We start from the raw sequence: 20,221 nt of genomic DNA, 5'->3' as shown, positions 1-20,221 counted from the left end.
AAGGGCATAGATTCGTAGGCAGCATGGACGATTTCCGATGACTTGGTAACCGATATTACTAATCGGTATGGCCTGATGGTAGTATACTTTTCAGAAGGGGCAATGTGTTTTCATTTATGGATACTTCATTGGTATTGTGGCACTCTCCTGGTTAATCGACTGCTGATATTCAAATTTTGCTAGGTGGCACGGAAGAATTTTAGAAGTATTCCTCGTGAGATGATCGTGTATGAGAGATGTGTTAGACATTCGAGCGGTGGATATGGAATCAAATGTGGTGATTCGTGTATTTTATGGATTTGGAGGCTGGAAGTTCTCAGGAGCAGATTGTTTCATGGTTGTGGACTGTGAGGTTGTGCCCGAAGCTAGCCATATGATAGTATGTGTTATGATTCAGTCATTGTTGACTTTCGGAGAGTTATTTATCTATTTGTGGGTGACCAGAGTTGATTTGGGGGCCCATTGGTAGGCCCAATTAGGATGTATATTCTACACCGAGCCGGACTGGTTGGTTCCATACTGCTATTATTAAGGGATGTGCCATTCAATTGTTATTGAGCTTATTCGTGTTCTAAAATGATCTGTGAGTTACTCTTGTATGCTACGAGGAGTTGTGATTCATTGGTTATAAGCACACCTGGTGCTGTTCTTTTTGGGCTTTATAGCGGAATTTGAGCAAGATGAGTAATTGGGTATTGCATGGTTGATGGCGTATGGGTTATGTTCTTTCGGGTTTTGTGTGGCATTGTGTCATCTGCTTCTTCATGGTTATGGTAATGCACTTTGCGTACCTGATCTCATATTGCGCGTGGTTATTGATTTTGAGCATGGGGCTGAGGTATTTCATATGGACCAGTGTTTGGATGGGGTTACGCATTGTAGCGGAGTTTTGTTGAGATATGATCCTTTGTGTTAGATTCGTGTGTTTTGGTTCTACGGTGTGTGATAGGTTCTTAGCATTGTGTTGTGGTGGTACTTGTTGAGCATGCAGGACAGTTCTCTCTTCTGAGTCATTTGTTTTTCGTGATTGAGTATATTTGGAATGTTGCTTATTGGTGCACGGATTGCACGGGTTATGGCTTTAAATTGTATTGATGTGTCATGTTACTAAAGTAATCATGTTGGATGAGATGAGGTCATTGGACCTAGAATGGATACTATCGGAATAGATTAAGGCATGGTTGGAAGGATAATATCGAAAGGCGGCTTAGAAATTTACTATAGTTCTTGTCGAAGGACGGGGAGTTCCATGACTGGTTTATCTGATGAATGGTTATGAGTTTCTGCATGTTCCTTTCATCATCGGTAGTCTACGAAAGTTTGAGAATGGAATCTTGTTTGATATGAGGTATATTACCGGCATTGGGTTGTTTTGAGCAGCAACTGTGATTAGAAATCATTGCTTCGAGTATCTGTGCTATGTGATATATCATGCGATTGTACCTTGGGTTATGATTGCGGCTTGGTACAACTTGTTCAGACTTATACAGTGTGTAGATGCAAGATTCTGATCCTATAGAAATTGTGATGTTGGAAATTGGATTCTAAGGTTTGTGGGCTAGGTTTAATTAAGAAACTACAGTTATGTTATGTTGTCGGGCCTATATCGGATAGGGTGACGTGAGATCATACCCAGGTATGTGCATGGCAAGGTTATACGGCGGTTTGATGGCTATGAGAACAACTCTGGTCATGTTCTAGAAGTGGGGGAGAATGTAACGACCCAATGGGTCATTTGAGCATTTGCACTTTGCTCGGTAGTTTACGGGCGTGAGTAGATCCGTATGATGTATTTTGGTTTGTGTGAATCGTCGGTTTTGGGTTTCAGGTTATTCGGGACTGATTTGGAAGAATGATTTTGTCACGCCCCAAAAACCGAGGAGCGCGACCGGCGCTCAACCGAGTGAACCCGACCGAGCAAGCCTGTTAGACTTCATTCTACCCAAATTCATTCTACACTTATGTGTTTCATAGACTGTCCATAGTGTTTATTCATACCGTACATCTATACCTCTTATACACAATGCACCTATGCGTTTCATAGATCGTCCATAGGATTTCATATCATAATGGAGCTATGCGTTTCATAGACCGTCCATAGGGTTTCATAACACAATGTACCTATGCATTTCATAGACCGTCCACAGGATTTCATAACACCATGTACCTATGCATTTCATAGACCATCCACACGATTTCATATCATATTATACCTATGCGTTTCATAGACCGTCCATAGGATTTCATATCACAATGTACCTATGCGTTTCATAGACCGTCCACAGGATTTCATATCACAATGTACCTATGTGTTTCATAGACTGTCCATAGGGTTTCATAACATAATATACCTATGCGTTTCATAGACCATCCATAGGGTTTCATAACATATTGGAAACAAAAGTACAAATACGTACATCTCATAACCTTTCACACCACATATCACCTAATCCGTACTTTCAACCACCTACAACATTATTATTTCATTGGCTCTCTTGGCCATACAAATGATTCTTTATTCATGGCGCAATGGCCGTATTTTATATTCCACACTTTCATTTCTTCCCTTTCATAGATCATCATCATAATTATTAAAAAGTAGAATATTCCGGAAATCACAACTTTAAATTCATTAGTAATGAAGGCTTTAAACACAATCGATTTCTTTCCAACAAATGGAGTAATATGATTGGCAATCGAAGTATAAGTTGAAATCATACACAATTTCTACTCACGAATAAGTAAGAGCGCAAAACACATTGAAAATTACTTACAAAGTATAGCATTAGCTAAAACAACCACATATGGGCATCACTTGAGTTCATAAACATTTAGCCGATTATATTATCGAAGTCAATTTTGGAATAGTTGAGTCAAAGCTCATTTCATAATCTTCCTCACATTATTTCATTGGCATCATTGGTCACAAGTATAACTTTCACTATTGGCACGTTGGCCACACTTTATATTCCCAATTTACTGATTTCACTTCCAACCATCTTTATAGGTTATCAACAACAAGATATTCCCAATCAAGACTTTAGGTACACATATGAGCAATTAAGAGTCTTGAGAATATTGTGATTTTCTCACACAATTTGGCATACTAGCCTTCTTTTGAAATATGATTCAAGCCACAAGATTTTAATACGCAACCCATACTTTGAAACTCACGGAAATATTATGGAATTCAATTCCAAGAGAGAAAGTTTAGCCAACATACCTCGATTGAGCTTTCCTTAAATTACTACAATATTTCAGAAATTCTAGCAATCCTAATCTATTTGAGACATAACAAAATTGAACCATAATTAGGAAGATATTCATGGTCTCAGCTCATTTGAGCATTTTATAAAACACTAAGTGTGGATTAAGGTTTCAAGGTCTTTTTATGGAGGATTCCATCATCCCACAACCCAATCTTTACCATGCTTAGTTCAACAATGTTCCTACACCCCTTGATATTACATGCATGTAAAATAATCAACTCTCATGCCCAAATATTATCTTGCTAATTACCCATTCTCAGATGATTTCGAAATTTGGGTTTAGGGTGTAGAATCTTACCTCTAGGATGAAGACCTAGTGAGCTTGCCTTCTTAATCTTCCAAAACTTGAGCAAGAATTGAAGAACAATATTGGAGCATACCTTCTCACTCTAGGGAACCCTCTCTCACTCTAAAATGTCAGATAATAGCTCAAAAATGATCCAAAGAGTGTATTTCACAAAATAGGGTCGGGTTTTAAAAACCCAAAAATGAAGCTCCGGAATAGGTTATGCGGTCGCATATGCGACCGCATAATGGTTATGCGGACCGCATATCGGTCGCATAATTGGTGTCTAAAATGACCAAAAATTTGCTTGAGTATGCGGTCACTATGCGGTCCGCATAACGGTTATGCGGTCGCATAGTCGACCGCATAATTGCTTCCAACTAACCCAATTAACTGCCTCACTCTGCGGCCATTATGCGTTCCGTAGAGTGATTATGCGATCACATAATGGGCCGCAGAAATGCACTTTTCCGCCAAAATTTTTTCTTTACCTTCCCGTGCATTGTTCAACCCAAACGGTCCGACACCATGAAACATTATTTTCTTTGCAAATTTTACCGGGCTTTACACTTAAGTTCTTCAAAATTTTCTGGGGTGTTACAGATTCTCAACTAGGGAGCTTTAAATTTGAAAAAGTTGACCAAGTTTGACTTTTTAGCATTTGACCTCGGATTGAAATTTTGATGGTTCAGCTCCGTTGGGTGATTCTGGACATAGGAGCGCGTCCGGATTGTGATTTGGAGGTCTGTAGTTGAATTTGGCTCGAAATGGCGAAAGTTGAAATTTTGGAAAGTTTGACCGGGAGTGGACTTTTTGATATCGGGGTCGAATTCTGATTCCAAAAGCTGGAACAGGTCCGTAATGGGAAATGTGACTTATGTGTAAAATTTGAGATCAATCGGACGTGATTTGATAGGTTTTGGCATCGGTTGTGGAAGCATGAAGTTTCAAACGAGGCCTCACGTAGGTCTGTGTTATGTTATTGCACTTGTTGATACATTGGGACAGGGTCCCGAGTGGCTCGGGTGAGTTTCGAACGAGGTACAGATCATTTCATTGCATTTTGGAATTTTGCTAAGCTGCTGGTTCTGGTGTTCTGCACCTGCGACTAATATTGCACAGGTGCGATGGTCGCAGGCAAGAAGAGGCTGGGTAAGGAAGACCGCAAAAGCAGATTTTTGTAGCGCACCTACATGCGCGCAGATGCGAGATTGGAAGCATACTAAAAATCTTCGCAGAAGCCGAATTTGATTTTCGCAGGTGCGGGGGTTGCTGGGCTAGGCTATTTTCGCTAAAGTGAAGTTTTTACCGCAGAAGTGGTGGTCACAGATGTGACGATCAGTCCACAAATGCGGAATTGCTGGGCAAAATGTTATAAGTTCGAGGGTTGGTCATTTTATTTATCACATATTGAGCTATGGACTTCGGAATGGAGCACGTTTTGGAGCAAATTTCATAATAAGGATTGGGGTAAATGTTCTCTACTCAGTTTTGATTACATTTCATGAATCCATCTTCGTTTTTAACAATTGCTTGATGAATTTAAAGAGGAAAATTGGGGGTTTTGGCCTAAAGTTTCATAATAGGAATTTTTGAGTTTTAAACACCGATTTGGTGTCGGAATTGAGTGAAACTAGTATGTTTGGACTCGTAATTTAATTGGTTGTTGGATTTGGTAAATTTTGTCAGGTTCCGTGGTGCGGGCACGGGCTGGGCTTTTGGCCGATTTTGGGCTTTTGATTCAAGATTTGATCTTTTTCGATTGGGATTGGTTCCTTTAGCATTGTTTGATGTACTTGAGTTTTTGGTTAGTTTCGAGCCGTTCGGAGGTTGGAACGCGGGGTATGGCATCATTAGAGCATAGCTTGGCTTGCTCGGTATTGGTATTGTCTTGTTCAAGGTAAGTAACTATTCTAATTTTGGAGGTAAGGGTATGAACCCTGAATATATGTGTTATGTGTTTGAGTTTTAGGTGACACACATGCTAGGTGATGGGTATGTGGGCGTGCACCGTGTGAACTGTGATTTCCATTATTTCTGTGGTACTGTGTAGTTGCCTGAACTTGTCTGTTATCATGAAATCTCTACGTACTAGAGTTATCGAGTTGTGAATATGTTAGAAACCATGTCTAGGCTACATGCTTATCCTGTTGGGACCCACTGAGGTCATTTCTGTTGTTGAGTAATCTGCTTTCATTGCATTACATACTCAGTCATACGCATTTACATGCATATCATATCTCAGTCTCTGTTGTTATTTATTGATGCATTATATCATTCTTTTCGGGCTAGTATCAGGACATCGTGAGCCCGAGAGACTGGAGAGATTGATGACTGTGTGAGGCCGAGGGCCTGGTTGTGAAAATGATTATGGGATCGGGCTGCACATCGCAGCGGGTCAGATTGACTTACTATAGCACATGAGTTGTCCGTACAGCACGTGAGTTGTTGTAATTTCAGATATTGATATTATGGCACGTGAGTTGTCCGTATAGCGCTTGGGCTGTAGGAGCCCCTGCGGAGTCTCCTCACCCCTAGTGAGCGCAAGTACCTACTGAGTGCGAGTGCCAAGTGCTGAGTGACTAGGAGGACGGAATGAATTGATAGAGAGTATGCATATGATTTTCATCACTGTTTTGCATTGCATTTGGCATACACACTTGACATAGAAGCATAGAGATGCGTTTTTCCTCATGCTGTATAGTATCATGTCATTTATGACTTGTCATACATTTTTACATATGGGCATAGAGAGGCATATTACACTTCTTATCTGAAAGGAAATATGGAACACCTTATTTATTGTTGAAAGGATTTTTGGGAAAAATCACAGTTTTCAAAGTTACTTGTAATTTGGGTTTTCGGTAAAACATTTAGATTTTCACTGATATACTTGAAACGAAATGCCTATATTTCTAGAACTGATAATGAACTGAGCCTTTTATTTCTGAGATACTCGTTTGTTACTTGTACTATGCTATTATGAACTATTGTGGTTTATTGGTGTTGGACCCAACCACTTCTTGTTAGCTCGTCACTACTCTCAACCTAAGGCTATATTTGTTACTTATTGAGTACATGGAGTCGGTTGTACTCATACTACACTTCTGCACCTTGCGTGCAGATGTTGGTCATTGATGTTGCTTCGTTCGATGGGAGCTGGATTGAAGATGTACCTGCGTCCCGGTTGTAGCTGCCCCTTGTTCGTGGTAGATTTAGATCTATAAAACGCTGTTTATGTACTTTTCAAATAGAAGATATATTTATTTCATTTCAGCTTTGTAAATTCTATTCTTAGAAGCTCATGATTTATACTACCAGTCCTTGGAGACTATATAAGATTCAGATATTTCTTTACTTAATCGCTTTTTAAATTGTTATTGAAATTGGTTAGTGGTAATTGGCTTACCTAGCGGGTTGGTTTAGGTTCCATCACGACTAGTAGATTTGGGGTCGTGACAAAACGGTGGCATATCCGTACTAAAAATCTCCCAACTTAAAATATGGAAATCACTTGAAAACTTGTCTTGTTCCTAACTTGATGTTTTGGGTATTGTTTGAGACTCCCATTGATTTTATGATTGTTCATTCTTGTCTTATCATTTGTTCTAGTGAGAGGGTGCTTAGTAATTCATACTAGTACTATTCCACATGTACTAACGTCCCTTTTGCTGGGGCGCTGCATCTTTAATGGATGCAGGTGGTTCCACTGCAGGCGGCTTTGATCGTTGATAGTGGTACACCCTCTTCCTAGCTGACTTGGTGAGCCCCACCTCATTTGGGGTCGTATATCTTTTGTCCTTATGTATTAAGTTTTGAGGTATAGCATGGGCCTTGCTGCCGGCACTATCATCGTACTCTTTTGTATCTATTAAAGGCCTCATACACATTGTGTGGGTAGCATGTTGGTTATGGGAAAGTCAAACTAGAAATTTTGGTAATTGCATCACACTTTTCGCATCAAACTATGAAAGTGTATGTATTTTGAAACTTATAGATGATGAAATTACTAATAATGAATTTTTGTTGTTGGTCACATGAATCTCCTCACTGTCTAACTAATAAAATAGATCTTCTCTTTATTCATGAGTGAGTTCGGGTAGGAGGTATTATACAGGCTTGTTCGGCTGGGTTATCTCGGTTGAGCATCGATCGCGCTCCTCGAGGTCGGGGTGTGGCACATATCTTACCTGTTTGAGATTTAAATGTTAAATTTGGAAGCACGTCTACCTTTCTGTACTATATTTCTATAATTGAACTGTACCTACGAAGCCTATCACTGCTTTTAGCCCAATAGTTAGACTTGTTACTTACTGAGTTGGCTGTACTCACACTACAACCTGCACTTTGTGCGCAGATCCAGGTGTTTCCGGACTTGGTGGTTTCTGATTCTCAGAGTTTTCAGTCGTTCAGAGATCTTTCGAGGTAGCTGCCCCAACATCCACAGACCTTGACTCTCTTTCATATCCTTGAGTTTTATTTAGTTATTTATTTCTTAAATAGAGTATCAGACTTTGTATTTGTATAGATGCTCATGTACATAGTGACACCCTGGTTTTGGAAAACTTCTATATTGAGATGTGATGGTTTTTATCAATTTTTATGACATTTTTACTTATTTAAACCCGTTATAGTATATTCTAAATTTGAAAGTGTTGAAAATATCTGAGTAGTTTGCTTGCCTGGTATCAGAGCCTAAGTTACATAGGTTTCGTGAGTCATGAGCTGGTTTAGTAGAGTCTTACGGATCAGTATAGAGACGTCTAAACTTATCTTCGAGAGGCTACCAAACCCTTAGGAAAACATCACATTCTTGTATTCTTGTCGTGCGAATTTGTTTATTCAGGGAGCAGACGAACAGCCACTAGTAGGACCAGACGAACAGCCACCAGTACCACCGGCTAGGGCCATGAGAGGTCAGGGCGGTGTTGAGGGTCGCGGAAGGGGCCGTGGTGCAGTTCGTACCATAGCTAGAGCAGCACTTGTAGATCCACCAGTTGCTCCAGCTCAAGAGCAAGTTCTAGATGTGGCTGATCCAGTGGGACTAGCTCAGGCGCCAGCTGTGTTCATTGTGATTCCAGGCCTTCAAGAGGCATTGGCTCAGATATTTACTGTGTGCACTAACCTTGCTCAGGAGATTTCTATTCAGACCGTGCTATCCACTTCTCAGGTCGGGGGAGGTACTTAGACTCTCACCGCCTGAACTCTAGAGTAGGTGGTCCAGTGGTTTCAGACACCGAGGGTACTACCAACCCAACCGGGTATAGTTGCTAGGCCCATGTGGGTCCCATTATGACTGATGAGGAGCAAAAAAGGCTGGAGAGATTGGGGAGGGTCAAGCCTCCATCATTCAGTGAGGCTGAGTCAGAGGATGCTCAACTCTTCTTGGATAGGTGCTAGTGAATTCTTCGCACGACGGGTATTCTAGAGACTAGTGGAGTCTCCTTTACTACTTTTCAGCTACCAGGGGCTACCTTCAGATGGTAGGAGGCCTATAGGAGGAGTAGTCCAGTCGGTGTTGCACCACTTTCATGGCATGAGTTCTCTGTTCTCTTCTTGGAGAAGTTTGTGCTGCAGACCCGCAGGGAGGAGCTGCGTAGACAGTTCGAGCAACTATGTCAGGATGGCATATTTGTGACCCAGTATGAGATGAGACTTTCAGAGCTGGCTCGTCACGCAATATTTTTGGTTCCCACTGAGAGGGAGAGGATTAGGAGTTTCACCGATGGCCTCCACTATCAGTTGTGTTTTTTATGACTCGGGAGAGTATATGTGGTGCTCTGTTCGATGAGGCGATTCCTATTGCTCGGCTGCTAGAGATTGTCTATAGTCGAGAGCGTGAGGAGAGGGAGGCCAAGAGGCCTCGTGGTTCGGGTGGTTTTAGTGGTATTCCTTTTAGGGGGACAGTTCTTTTACATGAGGGGTCATCCCTTTAAGCCCACTCAGATAGCTCGTCCAGTTCATCGTGGTGCATCAACTAGCCATAGTTCGTATAGTTCCCATCGAGGTCAGTCATCTCCCAGTGCTCTCCCAGCTTAGAGCTCATCTAGTGCTCTATCGGTTCAGGGTTAATATGTGCCACATCTTTCTAATAGTTACTCTGGTACTCGGGGCCCAATTCAGCCCCCACACCACCAGCAGGGAGTTTCTTCGAGTGTCGGGAGTTTGGGCATATGTGGAGGCAGTGTCCTCGTCACTCGGGAGGTCGGGTTCAGTAGAAGGGTCAGGCTATAACTTCTGCACCAATTACTTCACCACCTACCTACCCAGCTCGGGGTAGGGCCCATGCAGCTAGAGGATGCCCTAGAGGGGGAGGCAGATCAGGTGGTGGTCAGGCCCGATTCTATGCTATTCCAGCCAGGCCAGATATTATTGCTTCAGATGTAGCGATCACAAATATTGTCTCAGTGTGTCGGAGAGATGCTTCCATATTATTTGACATTGGTTATACTTATTCCTATGTATCATCCTATTTTACTCGTTATTTGGATATGCCCCACGTGTCTATAGTTTTATCTGTTCATATCTCTACGCCAGTGGGCAACACCATTGTTTTGGACCATGTATATCGGTCATGTGTAATGACTATTGAGGGATTGGAGACTAAAGTTGATCTGCTTAGTATGGTCGATTTCGATGTGATTTTGGGTATGGACTGGTTGCCTCCATGTCATTTTATTCTATATTGTCACACTAAGACCGTGACGTTGGCGATGCTGAGGTCACCAAGGATTGAATGGAGAGGTTCTCTAGATTATGTTTCCAGCATGGTTATTTCTTATCTAAAGGCCCAACGGATGGTTGGGAAGTGGTGTTTGTCATATTTGGCCTCTGTGAGGGATGTTGGTACTGATACCCCTACTATTGATTCTGTTCTGGTGGTGCAAGACTTTCCGGATGTGTTTCCTGCAGACCTGCCAGACATGCCAACTGACTGGGATTTGGACTTTGGTATTGACTTGGTGCTGGGCACTCAGCCCATTTCTATTCCTCTGTATCGTATGACACCGGCTGAGTTGAAAGAATTGAAAGAGCAACTTCAAGAACTTCTTGATAAGGGATTTATTAGGCCTAGTGTGTCATCATGGGGTGCACCTATTCTGTTTGTGAGGATGAATGATGGTACTATGCATATGTGAATCGACTATAGGCAGTTGGACAAAATTACAATCAAGAACAAGTATCATTTAATGCTCATTGATGATCCATTTGACCAGCTTTAGAGAGGGAGGGTGTTCTTTAAGATTCATTTGAGTTATGGGTATCACTAGTTGAAGATTCAGGACTCAGATATTCTAAAGACAACATTCAGGACCTGTTATGATCATTATGAGTTCCTTGTGATGTCGTTTGAGCCGACCAACACCCCAGCATCATTCATGCATCTGATGAACAGGGTTTTTCAACCATATCTCGACTTGTTTTTCATAGTATTCATTGATGATATCCTAGTGTACACACGTAGCCAAGAGGAGCATGCCTAGAATTTGAGGATTGTATTACAGTGGCTGAGGGAGGAGAAGCTTTATGCCAAGTTCTCCAAGTGTGAGTTTTGGCTTAGTTTAATGGCGTTCTTGGGGCATGTGGTGTCTAGTGAGGGTATTAAGATGGATCCAAAGAAGATATAGGCGATACAGAGTTATCCCACACCATCCTCAGCTACTGAGATTCATAGCTTTCTTGGCTTGTCCGGTTATTATCGTCGCTTCGTGGAGATTTTCTCATCTATTGCAGCGCCTTTGACCAAATTGATCTAGAAGGGTGCTCCATTCAGGTGGTTCGATGAGTGTGAGGCGTTGTCCAATGACTACCTTGACCACAACTCCAGTTCTCGTTACTTTGTTCATGATTTGGAGTTGACAGCCATCGTTTATGCATTGAAGATTTGTAGGCATTGTATGTATGGTGTGTCTAGTAAGGTATTTACGGATCACTGAAGTCTCCAGCTCTTGTTTGAACAAAAAATCTAAATTTGAGACAATGCAGATGGTTGGAGCTGCTAAAGGACTTTGATATCACCATTCTATATCATCTCGGGAAGGCCAATATCGTGGCAGATGCCTTATGGTAGAAAGGCGGTGAGTATGGGTGGTCTTGCATTTATTCCTGTTGGTGAGAGACGGGTTGATGTTTAGGCCTTGGCCAACCAGTTTGTGATATTAGATGTTTCGGAGCCCATCCGAGTTCTAGGTTGAGTTGTTTCTCGGTCTTACTTATATGATCATATCAGAGAGCGCCAGTATGATGATCCCCATTTTCTTTTTCTTAAGGACATGGTTCAACACGGTGATGCCAAGGATGTTACTATTGGTGATGATGAGGTGTTGAGGATGCATGGTCGGATTTGTGCGCCTGATGCAGATGGGTTACGTGAGTTGATTCTTGAGGAGGCCCACATTTTGCCGTATTCCATTCATCCGGGTGTCGCGAAGATGTACCAGGACTTGAGGCAGCACTACTGGTGGAGGAGGATCAAAAAGGATATAGTGAGGTTTGTAGCTCGATTCCTAAATTGTCAGCAGGTGAAGTATGAGCATCGGAGACCGGGCAGATTGCTTCAGAGGCTTGAGATTTCAAAGTGGAAATGGGAGCATATCACCATGGATTTTGTAGTTGGGCTCCCATGGACTTCGAGGAAGTTTGAATCTATTTGGGTGATTGTGGATCGGTTGACCAAGTCCGCGTATTTCATTCCAGTTGGGACTACTTATTCTTCGGAGAGGTTGGCTGAGATCAACACCCGCGATATTGTTCGCCTTCATGGTGTGCCGGTGTTCATCATTTCAGATCGAGGGACGCAGTTTACATCGCAATTTTGGAGAGCCGTGCAGCAAGAGTTAGTCACACGTGTCGAGCTGAGTACCATATTTCACCCTTAGACGGACATACAGTCTGATCGCACTATTCAGATATTGGAGGATATGTTACACGTTTGTGTCATAGATTTCAGGGGTTCTTGGGATCAATTGATATGGATCCGTATGAAGCTTCCTACTACAACGGCTACCAATTGTGCATTTAAATGGATCCGTATGAAGCTTTGTGAGGGAGACAGTGTCGGTCTCTGGTGGGATGGTTTGAGCCGGGTAAGGCTAGGCTATTGGGTACTGACTTGGTTCAGGATGCTTTGGACAACCCGGCCAAAAAATTGATTCAGGATCGGATTCACACGGTGCAGCCTAGATAGAAGTGTTGTGCCGATTGGAAGGTTTGCGATGTTGCTTACATGGTAGGGAAAAGGTACTATTCAAGATTTCACCCATGAAGGGTTTTATGAGGTTAGGGAAGAAGCGCAAGTTGAGCCCTCAGTATATTTGGCCGTTTGAGGTGCTTTAGAGGATTGGAGAGGTGGCTTACAAGCTTGCCCATCCACCTAGTCTATTGAGTGTTCATCTTGTATTTCATGTTTCTATGCTCCGGAAGTATGTCGACGATCCGTCTCATGTTTTGGATTTCAGCACAGTACAGTTGGATAGAGATTTGACTTATGATGTCGAATCGGTGGCCAATTTGGATCGGCAGATTCAAAAGTTGAGATCAAAGAACATAGTTTCATTGAAGGTGCAGTGGAGAGGTCAGCCAGTTGAGGAGGCTACTTGGGTGACTGAGCATGAGATGCGGAGCAGATATCCACACCTATTTGAGACTCCTGGTACATTTCTAGACCCGTTCGAGGGCGAACGTTTGTTTAAGAGAGGGAGGAGGGGGGGAGTATGTAACGACCCGAACGTTCATTTTGAGTGTTGTAGCCCGTTCCCCCATTTACTACTCATTTTATGCATAATTTTTGCTACGTGACTTGCCGGGGTAGTTGGTTTGGTTCTGGGGATGTTTCAGAATGAGTTGAGGCATTTCGTCTTAAGGTTGGAAGCTTAAGTTAAAAACATTGACCAGATATTGACTTATGTATAAATGGTTCTGGAATGGAGTTTTGATGGTTCTAATAGCCCCGTTAGGTGATTTCGGACTTAGGAGTGTGTTCATATAGTGATTTAGAGATCCATAGTTGATTTAGGTTTTAAATGGCGAATGTTGGAAAATTAGAAGTTTTGGAAATTCAGAAGTTTGACTGAGAGTTGACTTTGTGGTTACCAGGCTCATATTTTCATTTTGGGAGTTGGAGTACATATGTTGTGTCATTTATGACTTGTGTGCAAAATTTGAGGTCGATCGGACATGATTTGATAGGTTTCGGCATCGATTGTAGAAGTTAAAATTCCTTAGTTTGCATTAGGCTTGAATTGGGTGTGATTCATGTTTTTGATGTTGTTTGAGGTCTCAACTAAGTTTGTATCATATTTTTGGGGTGCATTTATGGAGTCTAGGGACTTAAGTTAACTGCGCAGGTGCGGAGATTTCTCCGCAGATGCGGTCCCAAAAAAGTAAAAGTAGAATTTTGGCCCACATGTGCGAAAGCACTGGGCAGAGTTTAAAACTCGAGGGTTTCGTTATTTTTATCATTTTGTACATTTCAAGCTCGGGCAAAGTAAAGTTTTGATAGGGATTTCGAGGGGTTTCTTGAAGTAAGTCACATGTGATCATTTTTATTCAATAATATTATTTCCCCGTTGAATTTCCCACCTAGTTTGTGTGTATTTGAGGTGGAATTTTGGGATTTTGAGGCTAGGGATTCCGAGAGATTAATTTGGGGATTTTAGTGGTGATTTGGTATCGGAATTTAGTAAATTTGGTGTGGTTGGATTCGTGGTTGAATGATCTTCCAGATTTTGTAACTTTTATCGGATTCCGAGACGTGGGCTTATGGGTCGACTTTTTACTTGAATTTTTTTTTACTTTTGATTAAGAACATAGTATTTTTATATGGAATTGATTCCTTTAGCTCGTGTTGATTGTATCGAATTGTTTGTGGCTAGATTCGAGGCATTTGGAGGCCTCGAATTTGGAGTAGGGATTTGCACGGTTTGAGGTAAGTAACACTTCTAAACTTGGTTCTGAGGGTATGAAACCCCGAATTACGTGTTATGTGATTGGTGTTGAGGTGACGCACATGCTAGGTGACGGGCGGGTGGGCGTGCACCGTAGAAATTGTGCCTTGGTCAATTTCGTGAAACTGTATAGTTCAATAATCTTGTCGTTATTAGTATATTATCTATGTGTTAGTGAAATAGAGATGCAAGTCATGTTAGAAATCATTCTTAGGCTACATGTTGGTACCGTTGGGACCCATAGAGGTTGTGTTACATGTTGAATTAATTGCTTAATTTAAAGTTATGTACTCAGTCACAACTATTATTTGCATATCATTTCTCTCTCTGTCTCTGTTGCCATTTATTTATACATCATATCATCATTATTTGGGCTGATTATCATGACTTTTGTGAACCCGAGAGACTGGAGAGATTGATGACCGAGTAAGGACGAGGGCCTGATTGTGAGGATATTTATAGGATCGGGCTGCACGTCACAACATGTTTCATTGATTCATGCCATGATTGGCCTATTATAGCGCTTGGACTAGATTTTTCCCTACAGAGTCTGCACACTTACTGTGAGCGCAGGTACCTACTGAGTGCGTGTGCGAGTGGAGAGCATTTGGGAGGATTGAGTGACTGTGAGGAATGAGTGACTATGAGGAGGGAGTTAATGGGAGGACTGAGTGATTGATACTCTGAGAGTATGCATATGATTTTATAATTGTTTTGTACTTTAGTTGGCATACATAACTGACATGTAGATATCGAGATGTGCCATATCTTGTTTCAATTGAACTTGACATATCTTACCTGTTTGAGCTTTAACTGTTAAATTTGGAAGCATGTCTACCTTTCTGTACTATATGTCTGTAATTGAACAGTACTTGTGAAGCCCATCACTGCTTTCAGCCCAATAGTTAGACTTGTTACTTACTGAGTTAGTTGTACTCACGCTACACCCTATATTTCTTGTGCAGATCCAGGTGTTTCCGGACACGGCGGTTGCTGAATCTCAAAGTTTTCAATCATTCAGAGATTTTTCGAGGTAGCTGCCCCGGCATTCGCAGACCTTGAGTCTGCTCCCCTATCCCTCAGTTTTATTTATTCAGATTTTGCTTTCTTAGACAGTGTATTAGACTTTATATTTGTATAGATGATCATGTACTCATTGACACCATGGTTTTGGGAAACTTCGATATCGAGTTGTGACGAGTTTTATCATTTTTTATAAGATTTTTACTTATTTAAACCTGTTTTAATATATTTTAAATTTTAAAGTGTTGGAAATGTCTAAGTAGTCTGCTTGCCTAGTATCATGATAGGCTCCATCACGACAGGTTGAGTTTTGGGTCATGACAGAACTCAAGACGAATTCCATGATTTCCAAACTCTGTGATTGCTTTTCTCTGCTTCCCCCGTGTGTTAGATGACCTAAAAGAGGCATTTCTGTCTTTTATATTGCGTACAAAAGTGGTGGGCCAAGGTTTTCCTTTTCGTATTCCTAATCAGCTGCAGGGATTGATGCGGGGTGGATGTTACGCGTCCGCCTCAGCTTAAACTTCTCACCATCGGATGCTGGGGTGGATGCTTTTCGTCCACCCTATGTTCCCTCATCCTTGGTGCACCCAGGTGTGGATGCTAAGGTGGATTCCTTCTCCTCACTTCACTTTCAAGGATGAACCAAATATCCTTTTTTCCTATGTTGGATGCGACGCATCCACTCTCGTCTACTATAGCTGGAGCACCTTTTCTTCATATTTTCGTACTCCAAACATCCTACATTACCACACACACTTGATTTATAATAAAATAAATAATTAACACATGTTGGGCATTGTAAAGACCAAATAGTACCAAAAAGCGGTTAAAATATGAGTAAAGTAACATTAAAACATATAGAAATATGCCTAACATAAAAACTCCACTTAATTCAAGTAAAAGTAAATTTCTTGTTGCACCAGACATAAGTAGATACATCTTAGAAGGAACAAGACACCGGAAATAATTGTGTTAATTCATGAATGCCTGTATTTTGATAACAATCTTTCATCCTAAGTAATTATTTGATATATTTCACCTACACTCTAGAAAAATATAAATCACAATATCTTCGTGCTTACCCTAAAAATTGAATAACAATTAATTAATTTTATATTGTAGCTTTAAGGATAGGTGATTATACCCAGTAAACAACGAATTAAATAGATAAATTGGACAATAAAATAAATCAAACCGGTCTGCGAATAATACCTCGACCTCGATAATAGATAATCTCGAGGTTAGTTAGTAAGAACAGTAGAGGATGGAACAAACAACGATGAACAATAGAATAAAGCAAAGAAAGCAGCGTATGTATATATTCTTATCAATGAACAATCCCTCCTTCATAAGTGAATGGGATCCCTATTTATATAATAGAGAAATCCTAAATAAGGTACGACTCTAATCACGGAAGTAGATCCCATGATTGGCAATAATAACCGCTTCGATTTGATATGTTCTGGGATTTCTGCTATGATCTTCGATCGGTTATTGATATCTCGCCATTCCGTTATTACGCCTTACTCAAAGTCAGTCACGCTTAATCTCGATTGTTGCTGGCCTCAATCCCAATGAACACTTCAATCCCCAGGCTTGATGTTCTATCATCGAGCTCGAGCCCGATCTATTATGAGGTTACCCTCGAGGCAACTCCCCTGCCAACGTAATCGGGTACGTCCGGTTTCGACCGTATACAGATAGTCCCCTCATTTTTTGGAGTGTAATGAGAAAAAATGAATTCGAGACTTCGATTTAATACCTCGATCAATTATGACATCGACATCATGACGTAAGAGATAGAAGCGATTGAAACGTCGTATCTGCACAGTTCCCAAGGTCATTATTTAACGCCAGTTGATGGTCGGCCCCCAGTGCTTTCAAACCGTCAAAGTGGCAATTATAAATAGACCACCATCATAATCTTCTCAAACTTTACTTTCAAACTTTTTCTAATCTTCAAAAACTCTTCTATTCTTTTCAAATTTATCAACTTTGCGAGTTTCCGTTTGTCAATCTCTTGTTAAAACACAAATTCCACCTTCTTCTTCCTTAAACCTCATATAGCTATGGAAAAAACATCAAAGACCATCCCTCAAGAAGAAAAGGACTATTTTTGTTGCGGGATTCGGATGTCTAGGAGCCGCCTTAATTTGGCCGTAGCCTTTGGGTATGCCTTTTGAGCTTATTTCCCAATAACACTTCGAAGTTGTTCGAGGTGTTAGTCCCCGAGAATGATGGCCTTGGCCTGTAGATAGAGGGGTGCCTCTTTGAGGTTTTATGAATTTGAGTTTATATTACTCAAATATGTCGATCGTCGATGGTAGTCCCCGAGCGTACGAGGTATATTTTCACTTGGCCCTTGAGCCATTTCTCACAGAATCATAAGTATGGAGCTTCTATAGTAGAAAATTTTCTTTGAGACATAAGATGTTTGATATAGAAAGAATGCTTCTTTGTTTAATTTATACATGCGTACATGTTTTGCCATCGGGGCTCGATTAATCTATATGAACACGGTTCATTCGATCGTTTGGCCCATTACAAAGTTTCCCTATCGAGACCCTTTAACACAAAGTATTTTCCTCAAAATTTTAACATCTGAGGGTGATTCCCCCTAGTAGTCGAGGTTGATTTTAATGAAGCCTTGGATACTGTTGAATTGTCCTTACGTAGCACATAAATATTGCCTAGTTAAAAACCTTGCCGGAAAAACCCACTTGGGAAAAAGATTGCAATACGTGCTTTAAAACCAGAGGTCTCTATGTCTTCGATCGAACACTTGCAGTGAGTTAGTGTCGAATATAAAAATGAAAAATGAAAAGGATAAAGTCATATCTTATCAATAATACCGTTTGAGAAGTGATATGTTCCAATTATTTGGCAGTTGTTCGCCGTCCATTGTGCCGAGCTTATAAGATCCCTTTCCTCCGATGTCGAGGACTTGGTAGGGTCCCTCCCAATTTGGGTCAAGCTTCCCTTCATTAGGATCTCGAGTGTTGATGGTGACTTTCCTCATGACTAAGTCCCCGACTCTGAAGTGGCGAAGGTTTGTTCTCCTATTGTAGTATCTTTCGATTTGTTTCTTTTGTGCAGCCATTCGAACGAGTGCGGCTTCTCATTTTTCATCCAATAATTTGAGGCTAGTATTCATAGCCTCGTCATTTGACTATTCTGTTATATGTCGAAACCTGGCACTTGGTTCCCTGACTTCGATTGGAATCAAAGCTTCGAAGCCATATACTAAAGAGAACGGGGTTGCCCCCATACTGGACTTTGATGTTGTTCGATATGCCCAAAGGACTTCGGGTAGAATTTCTCTCCATTTCCCCTTAGCACCAATCAAATTTCTTCATGTTTTGAATGATGGTCTTGTTTGTCGATTCGGCCTATCTGTTCCCACTAGGGTGATACGATGTTGATAATACCCTTTTTATTTTGCAATCTTGGAATTTCGTCACTTTGCTGCCGATAAATTGTTTTCCATTGTCAAACACTATTTCGGCGGGTATCCCAAATCGACATACGATGTGATCCCAGATGAAGTCTATAACCTCTTTCTCTCTCACTTTCTCGAACGCCTGTGCTTTAACCCATTAAGAAAAATAGTCAGTCATAAATAAAATAAATATAGCTTTACCTGGGGCCGATGGCAGAGGGCTGATGATATCCATCTCCTATTTCATGAATGGCCATAGGGATAGGTGTCACACCCCGAACCTGGGGGGCGAGACTGGCACCCGGTGCCTCACCTATCCTTGCGTACCAACTTGCGACTAAGGGACTCTGAACATATAATGTTATACTTTGGCCATGGGCCATATTGCAAGACAATTTACGAATGCTGACAAAACATTAATATAAAGCTGGGCCAACATAACTACTACAGCAGGCAAACAAACAAACTATACATACAAGGCTTACAAGCCCAACATACTGCACTAATTGACAGGATATGTCTACAAGCCTCTAGTGATGGATGTACTGTGATCGGAGCAGCTCCCGACCTATCCATAACATATATATACATATATACACAAGATGTACTTAAAACTCTAGACCCCGCAACTATGAAGGATGCGGAGCTTACCGATCAAGCTGAACTCGGGCAACACCTACTGAGGAGTTCTACTCGTCTGTCTGTCTGAACCTGCACGCATGTAATATAGTGTCCCCGGCAAAAGGGACGTCAGTACGAAATAATGTACCGAGTATGTAAGGCAATAGATTAACAAAAAGCTGAATCTGAACTGATAATATAATAACTGAAAGTAACTGGGAGTCAAAAGATAATCTGAAGATATACTTACCTGCTAATACTGACTCAATTCTCTCAATATAGTAAGTAAAATAGTTATCCGTCCCTATAAGGCTCGGTATATATATAACTGATCTTCCATAGTAGGCTCGCTCACAGGCGCTTGGCCATACTAAGTGCTGTATCTCGGCCATGCTGGGCTCGCTCATAGATGCTCGGCCACAGTAAGCTCGGTATATAACTTACCATCTGATCAGAGGTTGCCCAATAGGGGGCCTGACCATCGATTATAGCTCAATAGTAATGCAAATACTGTAATACTGTATATATAGGCTCCCTGCTCTCTTGACTGGAAGAAGACAATACTCAATTAAATATGAAGTCTCGATAAGGAGAATATTTTAATTTATGAGACTAGGATAATGTATATAAATTT

The sequence above is a fragment of the Nicotiana tomentosiformis genome, chromosome 11, assembly GCF_000390325.3.
Source record: "Nicotiana tomentosiformis chromosome 11, ASM39032v3, whole genome shotgun sequence".
NCBI lineage: Eukaryota > Viridiplantae > Streptophyta > Magnoliopsida > Solanales > Solanaceae > Nicotiana > Nicotiana tomentosiformis.
Note: the sequence above shows the minus strand (reverse complement) of the source record.